The sequence below is a fragment of the Rattus rattus genome, chromosome 6, assembly GCF_011064425.1.
Source record: "Rattus rattus isolate New Zealand chromosome 6, Rrattus_CSIRO_v1, whole genome shotgun sequence".
NCBI classification, from domain to species: Eukaryota; Metazoa; Chordata; class Mammalia; order Rodentia; family Muridae; genus Rattus; species Rattus rattus.
The window spans coordinates 64203902-64211802 of record NC_046159.1 but is presented as its reverse complement, the minus strand read 5'-3'; the positions used below and the strand labels follow the sequence as shown (position 1 = coordinate 64211802).

General features: G+C 44.0%; 1 long non-coding RNA gene across 1 annotated transcript; it reads right to left on the bottom strand.

Moving 5' to 3' along the window:
• Positions 1 to 871: 871 nt before the first annotated feature.
• On the bottom strand, positions 872 to 4409 carry LOC116902757. Its single transcript, XR_004388236.1, has 3 exons — positions 4193 to 4409; positions 3425 to 3559; positions 872 to 1336 (listed from the first exon to the last, which is right to left on the bottom strand). It is a non-coding gene; the product is annotated as an uncharacterized LOC116902757 (long non-coding RNA).
• Between the last annotated feature and the right edge of the window lie 3492 nt (positions 4410 to 7901).

The following is a 7901-nucleotide window of genomic DNA, read 5'->3' as shown; positions in this document are numbered from 1 at the left end:
CCACTGGTTTCTGACTTGGAAAAATCTTGGGTAAAGGCAGTCCTCATTTCATCTGTGAGCCCATGAATTCAGCAGTCCACACTCTTCCAGATATGGATGAGAATCAGCATTCTTTGGCTTTGAGCCTGTGTACTGGGCAGTTTCATGCTTGCAAAATAAAATGGAAGTTCAAGAGAAAAATGCTCAGTTCCATTCAGAAGGGAGAAATAAGCAAGAAGGGGGTGACTAGTACCAGTTAAGTGCAGCACTTTGTCCACGATGGCTTTGCCAGGCTCAGAACACCCAGTGCTCTCACGGATGAAGTCTTAAGACTGCAGCTTTTCCGGGTTACAGATGAACACTGATCAGCACATTGTTTCTGATTCTCAATAGCCTGCCATACTCCTACACTTTCCCTTAGAGACTCTTGAGACAGTCTCTGTGTTGACCCTGAGCCTGGCTGTAGCACGCTCTGAAATCTAAGTGAAGTTCCTCTCCAACAGATCTTAGGAGAACTGGCCTACATGGCTGAGCATCCCCACACCAGGCTTTCTGCAAGGTAGAAGCTCTGAAACATGGGTAGTTGGTCTCAGTCTTGGTTTGAAAGGCACGGACCAGGGAAGCCACTTGTATGAGCCTCAGTCTGAGGCTAGAGACTAGATGACCCAGCACAAGTCCACAACCCAGATTCTAGAGTCTAGCAGACCTGGAGTTCTGAGTTCTGTTGTCTAAGGACAGAAGAAGGGTGTGTCTGTCCTAGCAGAAACACAGAGAAAATCTCTCTTTTTTTTTTTTCTGTTTGTCACATGCAGCTCCCAATGGCTGCATGATCTCCACCCGTATAAATAGAGCCCAGGCACCCACATACCAGTTTCCTTAGAAATTCCTCCTGGTCAGGTCCATAAATAATGCTCTATCCAATTAGGATGACACTAAATTCCATGATCACGAAATTCAGTAAGCTGTGGTCAGAGGTTGGAGAAGAGACTTTATGCCCCTTTGTGGTGCCATCAGGAAAGAGGGCTTCACGGGAAAAATCCCAACGACTTAGCAGTTTTCTCATGTTCTCGTTTTATAACTGGATTTTTTTTTTAAAACTAACAACGTATGAATTGAAATATTCTGCGCAAGTAGAGGGTTCCATTCACATAAACATAGCATGTCACTGTTCTGTGTACACATCAAAGTAGAAGAAATAAAAGCCATGTTGTCAGTCAGGACATCAAGATAAGAAGGCTCGTTGGTCCTTTCTGGGCCACTCGGAAGTTCGGCATTGTCAACCTCCTTCTTAGAAATCCACCATAACCATGTGTCTAGAAAGCAGTGGGAGAGAAACGGGTTTTCTCAGCTTTGCCACCTGGATAATAGATGGAACAGAACATTTAAAAAATAAATCCTATGGTACCTCAAAATTCCTTTACAGTAAGATCTGCTAAGACTGAACCCCCAGTGAACATGATTGTTGGGGGGAGGGCGGCAATGGGGGGAGGATGGGGAGGGGAACACCCGTAGAGAAGGGGAGGTGGAGGGGTTAGGGGGATGTTTGCCCGGAAACCAGGAAAGGGAATAACATTCGAAATGTAAATAAGAAATACTCAAGTTAATAAAAAAAAAAACAATTCCTTTACAGTGAAGCAGAATGAAGACCAGCGAGGCCAGAGTACAGATGAAATATGGATCACACAGGCAATGGAATGTTCTGGCACATGCTACAGCCCAAATGAAGTTTGCAGATATCAGTGATTAGCGAAAGGGACATACGTGCCATTTGTATGAGACATCTAGACTGGGAGCTGGGAACTGGAGTGAAGAACAATATTTAATGGTCACAGAATTTCAGGAGAATGAACTATGTTAAGGCACATGTACTAAACATTACAGCTCCAGTCATGTGTCAACTGCATCTAGTCTGTGTAAGTACACTCCTCTAGGTGCGTGAATTTACACATGTCTATGTGTACACACTCAGGTTGAGGCCTAGGGGTCAACCTTGAGTGTCCTACCTTCGAGAGCCACCCAGCTTGCTTCTGGAGACAAATGTCTTTCAATAACCTGGGGCAAAATGAATTGGATAGTGGTCAATCAGCCCCAAGATCTCCCTTCCTGTTTAAATCTTTCTAGTTGGGCTGACACACATTGCCCTGTTACCCCTTCTTTCCCATAGGGTTTCAACTCAAATGCTCAGGCTTACAAGATAAGACATTTACTGTCTGAGATATCTCCCCAACCCTACTTTTTTTTTTCTCTTCAAAAAGTCTGTAGCCTTGAACTCATAATCCTGCCTCAGTCTCAAAGTCCCAACCTCCATTTGAGGCAGCAAATATAAACATGTAACAGGCAACTGTTTTGTTACCTGTCAAAATTACCCATGAACCACATCAGCCAAAGCTGGAAACCACTGAATTCTCAAAGAACTACAACAACAAAAAATGTTAACAGAAAGAGTTCTGGGGAGGAGGAGATGACTCGGTGCTTAAGAGCACCCACTAGGCAAGCATAAGGCTCTGAGTGCAGATCTCAGCACCTAGGGAACAATCCCAGCGGCCCGTGTGCACCTGTGGCTCAGGCCGAGCAAAGCAGAAACCGGGAGATCGCTGGGGCTTCCTGACTTCTAAGCCTCGCAGCAAACAAAGAACAGTAGCTCTGTGACAGCTATGCTTGGTGGGCACCTTGACTACCTCTGCAATTAACTAAAATCCAGGCAGCTGGGGACCCCGGTGAGGAATTTTTCTTAATTAAATCATTTTATGGGGGAAGATCCAACCTAAATCCAGATCTTTTGAGGTGGGACGATCCACCTTAAATCTGAGCCGCATCTTCTGGTGGCAGCCTATCTAAAAGTCATGCAAGAGGGAGGATTTACTCTTCGCCTGCTCGCTTTTGCTGGCAAGTTTATTCCTTCACTGGCTTTAAAGCCTATTTCTTTGGGAGAGCAGTGTGTACTGAAGATCAGCTGGGGCTACCAGCCTCATGGACTGAACAGCTACTGGATCTTGGGTCTTTTCCCTTGGTACATAGCCATTGGAGGACTAGCTGAACCATAGCCTGTAAGTCATTCTATAGATAGATAGGTAGATAGATAGATAGATAGATAGATAGATAGATAGATAGATAGATAGATAGATAGATAGATAGATAGAGAAACAGAGAAAGGCAGGCAGGCAGGCAGGCAGGCAGACAGACAGACAGAGAACAGAGAAAGGCAGGCAGGCAGACAGACATTCTATCAGTTCTGTTCTTCTAGAGAACTCTAAATTTCAAGTGCTGGGGGGAGATAACCTCTCTCAGAAAACAGGGGAAGAATCATAAAGAAGGACACAAAATGACCTCTTCTAATTTATTTATGCATATATAAATATATATTATATAAATACATAAATATATCTAATACACACATATGCAAAAACACAAATAAAATTCTTTAAAAGGCATGTGTCCCACTTACCTCTGCTTCCCAGCAGTGCTCAATTCATGACAAACAACAACTGATTCGAGTTCTTCATTTTTTTTTCCTCACAATTTTAAAGATCCAAAAGGAGAAAACAACATTCTTCTGGAACATTTGTCACTTCAGAACTTTCTGTCAAGTGAAGAGAGGACAACCTTGCATAAAGTTCAGCAGAGACAGCTTAGCGGTGAAAAGCACTTGTCGATCATGCAGAGGACCTGGGTCTCATCCCCCATACCCACATGGTGGTTCATGACCATCCATAACTCCAGTTCCAGGGGATCTGAGGCTCTCCTCTGACTTCCGTGAGCACCAAGCACCCATGTCATATACAAACAACCATGAGGGTAAAGCATTTCATGCAAAAGCAAAAAAATAAAATAAAATAAAATAAATCTAATGAATTAAAAAGCCTTTTAAAAGTCCTGTCTTGGTTTTCTATTGCTGAGGTAAAACACCATGACAGAGGCAGCTTAGTAAAGAGCCATTTAGTCTGGGGCTCATGATTGTTCCATGGTCGTCAGCATGCGTTGCATGGCAGCAGATGAGCAGACATGGCATTGGAGCAGTAACTAAGAGCTTATGTCTTGATTCCCAAGAGGCAGAGAGAGAAAACGACCTAGAAACGGTATGGTCTTTTGAAATCTCAAGCCCACCAACAGTGGCACAGCTCACCCAGCAAGACCACGCCTCCTACGCCTTTCCTAACAGTTCTACCAACATTTCAACTATGTAGCCCACAGAAGGCATCCCTAGTCAACCCACCACGCTATGCTTCTATCCCAGCCCCTGGTGATGAACAAACAATGACACAGACACACAGTACAGTTTCTACTCTCCTGGAAGCTCCATTACAGTCTCTCTTCCAGAGCTGGGAAGAGAGAAAATTCCTTTCAAAAAAGTACGTCATGGGAGGATGGGGGACACTGTGTGTGGCATACATGGGTGCAGAGGGCAGAACAGGGTGCCGGGTGTCTTCCTCTGCTGCTCTCCATCTATGGCCTTGAGATAGTTTTTCCACTGAAAGGGACGCTCACCATCAGGGTGGCTAGTCAGAAAGATCTCAATCTACCTGTCTACTCCATCAGCCTCTATCCTGGGATTACAGGAACATTTAGTAAAGCCTGGTTATTTACATAGGTGCTGGATATTCAAACTGAGGTCCTCATGCTAACATAGCAAGTACTCTCATCCCTGACCCATCTCCCAGCCTTAATTTGGGATTTTTGAGGCCAGTTTAACTTTGTCGTTCAGGTTGGCCTGGAACTTACTATGTAGACCAGGTTGATCCTGATTACAAAGAGTACCCCATCTCCAGCCTTGATACACTTATACACACACACACACACACACACACACACACACACACACACACACCTGCTTCTTTGTGACCATAACCCGATTAAGTTGAGAATGTCAACATTAAAACAGAAATAGAAAAAAATCCTATATAATCTTAGCACCTAATTCCATTTCACAAATGTTCATAATGTTTATAATTTTCATTGAATTTCCAATAGTAGCTGCCTTTTGATACAGGAGAAAGAACTATTTATGTTTTTACTCTAGTTAAGCCAGAACATTCACACATTGCAACACATTATCAAAAATTTGATTTATTCATTATATCAGCGGGCTACACTGATGTTTTCCCTAAAATTACATGAAGGTAGATCCTATTGGTCTGTGAGTTTCAGTCCTGGTTAGTAACACAGCATCACACAGCCACTTTACTCTCAGAAGGGTAAATGGAGTGCAACCTAATGGAGAACCAGCATTCTACACAGGGAATGTGCATTTCTGAAAGAATCCCGAATTAACTTCCACTTACCTTTCACAAAGGAACTTTGAAAACAGCAAAATGAGCCCCAGGAATCTGCTGCCCACAGGAGATAGTCTCTCCACCTGTTACAGAGGATCATTGTTGGCCAAATTGCTTGTTATCCTTGTCCTCTTCTGGGAATGAAAGTGTCTTTACATGGGAACCAAGCCCAAAAGCACATCCCTTCTCTCTGTCCTGCCCCTTTCCACTCTATATACCCTCTAATAACCACCTCTACTTTTCTTCCTGTTTCTCTATCTTGAAAATACAAGTGTAGTAGTCTCCAAAATTAAGCACTACCCCAAACAGGGACGGCCAGAACTTCTGTATACCTGGTAAAACTCAGCCTGAAATCAAACACGAAGGTGACATGAAGGACATAAGGAGCAGGACAGATATTGTGGCCGTGGGAGAGAAAGAGTCAAAAGGAGGGTGGCAACAAGAGATGGGACTGGGGACAGATAGACAAGTAGTTATTTCCTCACATGTGGAACCTTAATATACATACATGTGTGCATATGCATACACATATATATGGGTGAGCAGGTTGACAATTTGGGGGAAGAAAACCAATGGGAGGTGCAAAGGACACAAATAATAGTGGGGGGAGTGAACGTGAGCAAAGTATGTGTGGAAATCAGGTGCGTGAAAATGTGAAACCCTGTGTTTTGTTTGCTAACTAGAATTATTCATGGAAACACTCCGGAGTAATGCACCCTGGCTGAGAGAGCCCAAGTCCTATCCACTCAGTACACAGTGTTTTAGTCTTCAGACAGCTGACATTAACTCTGTGAGAAATTACCATGTTCTCACAGGAATAGACAACCAGAACTTCAGTCACACCTGGGGTCACTGTGGAGAGTAAGAGCTGAGCCAGTTTCTGTAGATAAATTACAACTAAGCAGAATCATTCTGTATACCAGCACAGAAAGTAAGGACTGAATGTCAAGACCCGGCTGTGAGAAGCCACAACAACAGATTTGCCTTTTTTTTTTTTTTTTTTTTTTTCTTAAAGCAATGCTTTACCTTGCCCTCTATGAGCCGTCTCCCAGTTTCAACTGCATTTCAGTTTAACTGCATAGAAGTATGGGAAGAATAGATCGGAAGGAAAGAGAGTAGATAATTGAACATCTGTAGGACTCATCTGTAGCGTGTCAGGCAAGTTCTGCACCCGGACGCCAAAGAGGGTAAACTGACAGACACTAAAATATATTCAGGGAATAAAACAAGGTCTTACCAAAGTATGGGAAGAGGAAAGGACAATCTGGCCAGCCCCGGCTTCGGGTATTACTTAATTCTGAAGATAAAGGGCTACGACGGCTTCGGGTATTACTTAATTCTGAAGATAAAGGGCTACGACGGCAGGGTGTCTCCAACTCAGACCGGATCCCTCATAAGGTCAGCGCCTAAACAACCACCTTAGAACTGTGGGACCCTGTGATCAAGGGATGACTCAATACTGGCAGGTCCACGCCCTTCCGCCCTGCCCGAGCTCCACAGGCTGAGACCTACCTTTACAAACCCGAGACGCCAGAATGTGGGAAGGCAGTGCAGGAACCTCTGGGAGGCAAAAGACAGCGAAGTCCCAGAGAACACCGAGACCTATGGCTGCGAAGACTACAGGAAAAGTCAGGGCCGGAGCCATAACCCCAAGCTGTCCCGGACAGTTTCCTCCCTTCTTCCAGAGTGAGGCACGTCCAGTGACCCATGTCCCCACTGAGACAACTCATAAGGACTCTGAGATGCTGCCCACCCAACACCGGGCAGCCCTAACGGCAAGAACGGCGATCTCCTAGAACAAGGGTCCCCGAGTTGCAGAATGCCAACCGACCAAGCTCAAATCTCGTGCCTGGCTAAAGTGCGTGCACAACGCCTACGGTGATGACATCACCGGGCCCACGAAATAGATTGGTCAACAGACCTTTGGCTCCAGAGCGCCATCTGTAGCTCAAAGCCGGTAGCTCAGGCATGCTTGGTAATCTGCCCACCACTCAGCTATAGCTCTAATCACTCCAGACTAGGAAAAAGTTCAGTACTCCATCCACTCCTACACAGACACTAGTGCATTCTTTATGACATTCTCAAGCATCGTCAATTTTATATAGTGTATAGAAGTATTTACTTCACACACGTATATCCTTTATCCACCAAAAGCGATTATGTTACACATTCTATACATTTCTCCATATATAGAGATATAGATGATAGATACAGATACACACATATATAGATATATGTATGTATATACTCTAGTTTTAAAAGCCGCAGAACATTTTGCTAACTATAATCAGCATACCTAAAGGTGCCATAGTTTAACCTGTCTGATGTTGACATACCGCTACCTAATTTAGAGGTTTCTATTTGCTTCTGTTGCGATTTTCATTTTCTGGTAAAGAGAGTGCTGCGGTGTAAACATCATTATAAGTGAAGACTATGTCTAAATTGCTAGACATGAAATTCCTGAAGTGAAGGAAATGAATGTTTTGTTCACAAATACTGCCCAACTGACTACCAAAAATGCTCTCAGCTCATCCTTCCGGTCTCTGTTTTACATGTACCACACGCCGGGTGTCTTCACAGCTGTGGACACCATGACTGTCTGTTTGAGCCAATACCCAAAATAACAGAGCTGAAATGAAGCTCAGGTCCAAG